Source organism: Schistocerca nitens, chromosome 12, assembly GCF_023898315.1.
Source record: "Schistocerca nitens isolate TAMUIC-IGC-003100 chromosome 12, iqSchNite1.1, whole genome shotgun sequence".
NCBI lineage: Eukaryota > Metazoa > Arthropoda > Insecta > Orthoptera > Acrididae > Schistocerca > Schistocerca nitens.
The window spans coordinates 30,870,097-30,872,857 of NC_064625.1; positions in this window are offsets into that span (position 1 = coordinate 30,870,097).

The following is a 2,761-nucleotide window of genomic DNA, read 5'->3' on the forward strand; positions in this document are numbered from 1 at the left end:
CAGCTGGTCGAGAGGGTATTCAGTCAGTCATTCAGTTGGGGCAGTTAGTCAGTCAGTAGGTCGAGAAGAGATCGACAGTCAGTCAGATGGTCGAGAAGGGCTGTGCTTAGCAGTCAGTCAGTCAGTGAGCTGGTCGAGAAAGGATTCAGTCAGTCAGTCAGTCACTTGGTCGGGAAGGGATCCATCCAATCGAACCTTTCATTGAATTTGTGTAAATTGAAACAAAACAGCTTCACTAAGGTAACGAATTTACTGAAATGAATTAAATCAGAATTCATTGTTCCCGAGTCATAATGGATCGCGCAAGAGGAATTCTCATTCGATTTGCCGTAAAGAGCTGTCTACGCTTTTCGTCGGTCTCACTTATTCGACGATGATATAGCTGTCTTGTGTTACACGATATTTTGACACCTCACTGGTGGCATTTTTTCCAAAGAAATGTAGGGCGAACTAAAATAAATTTGGTGTTTGTAACACAAAAATTTACCATGATCTGACATCAATTTAATCTTTACAACACGCCAAAGATATGATCATGACTGACAACACACTGAAATATCGCTTTCAGTTGTATTCTTTTTCGCAAAATATCAATATTCAGCTTGGAATTTGTTATTGTTATGAAAGCATGTGACAGCTAAACTGTGAAACCGACCGTTAAATTTCTTTCATTAACGGCTTCATACAAAAAAACCATCCAAATTTCTGACTTTTCCGGTGGAAATTCCAAAAAATTTCTTCTACAAAAAGCTTGTCATGACAATTATGAACACAAAGGGGGAACACTGAGCCAAATCGGTCGAGCCGTTCTCAAGTGACGGTCTTTCATACACGCTCCAACTGATTTTTCATCATATAGATTTTTGCAGTTTAGAAACTGGTAGGATACGAGGATTGATAAGGTAAGCAAATCAATAAGGAGTAATAACAAAGTAGCTAAATAAATTTCGCAAACGACTCCGATTAGTAAAGAATTAAAAATTTAATTCCGGTAGCTTAGCGATCGTTCTTTCCTCACTCTGCTACCTGACCTCCATTTCGTTCGAACAACTAGATGGACCTGTCATACAAACATTCGAAGCAAATTTATTCACGGCACCAAGAACATCTATTGAATGCAAATCTTCGAGCAAATATATCGTTCCTTCCGAAGATTCGGCGGAAGACAGATTTCGTTTACTTTTAAAAAATATTTACTTTTCAGAAATTAATTTTGATGTATACCATGCATGAGATAATATTACCTGAAGAATTGGTGCTGAAATTTTATCATGAATTAATCTGTGAATCGTTATTGCGTTCAGTTGTTGTACAATTCCCGCTGGATTTCCAGAAGCTGATTGCAATTTTGAAGTCTCGAAATAAGGTTCTTAATTTGGTGATAAAAACAGACATCTCATGGCTGATACACAGGTGTGCAGTTTGGAGGTATTACTTCTACCGCGCAAAGTCGGTTGACCCTCGTGATCTATAAACGTGCTGCCACACTAGACGGTATTAGGTTGTCCACCCCAGGAGAACAATATCAGAAACAACTTGTTTTAAAGTGTTTAAAAATTTGTTTTATAACCTAAATTTATCAGTTTCCGGATTTGTAGGAAATGACGTACACATTCTTGAACTAGTCGCTTAAACGATTGATCTTTTCTATACCCAGAAGACCAAATTAATCATTCTTTTCTTATAATCTAACGAAAACTTTGGGCAACAGTTTCCCAGTCACAGAGATGGGACAAGGAATTCAGTATTAGAATCGGAATTTAAAAGAGGTTTGAAAGACGTAACAACAGTTAAGGCAGAAAGGTTAGATAACATTCCACCAGAATTTCTAATATCATTGGATAAAATGCCAAGAAAATGACTATTTCCGATGGTGTGTCGAATGAATGAGACTGGCGATGTATCATCAGACTTCCCGAAAAACATCATCCACACAATTCCGAAGATTGCAAGAGCCAACAAGTACGAGAATTACCGCACAATCAGCTCAACAGTTCTTGCATCCAAGGTTGCTCACAAGAATAATAAACAGAAGAATAGATAGGAAAATTGAGGATATGTTCGATGGTAATCAGTTTGGCTTTTTTTTTTTTTTTTTGGTCGTCTGGCTACTGACTGGTTTGATGCGGCCCGCCACGAATTCTTTTCCTGTGCTAACCTCTTCATCTCAGAGTAGCACTTGCAACCTACGTCCTCAATTATTTGCTTGACGTATTCCAATCTCTGTCTTCCTCTACAGTTTTTGCCCTCTACAGCTCCCTCTAGTACCATGGAAGTCATTCCCTCATGTCTTAGCAGATGTCCTATCATCCTGTCCCTTCTCCTTATCAGTGTTTTCCACATATTCCTTTCCTCTCCGATTCTGCGTAGAACCTCCTCATTCCTTACCTTATCAGTCCACCTAATTTTCAACATTCGTCTATAGCACCACATCTCAAATGCTTCGATTCTCTTTTGTTCCGGTTTTCCCACAGTCCATGTTTCACTACCATACAATGCTATACTCCAGACGTACATCTTCAGAAATTTCTCCCTCAAATTAAGGCTGGTATTTGATATTAGTAGACTTCTCTTGGCCAGAAATGCCTTTTTTGCCATAGCGAGTCTGCTTTTGATGTCCTTGGTGGGGAGGCTTCCGTGCCTCAACGATACAGATACCCATACCGTAGGTGCAACCACAATGGAGGGGTATCTATTGAGGGACCAGACAAATGTATGGTTCCTGAAGAGGGGCAGCAGCCTTTTCAGTAGTTGCAGGGGC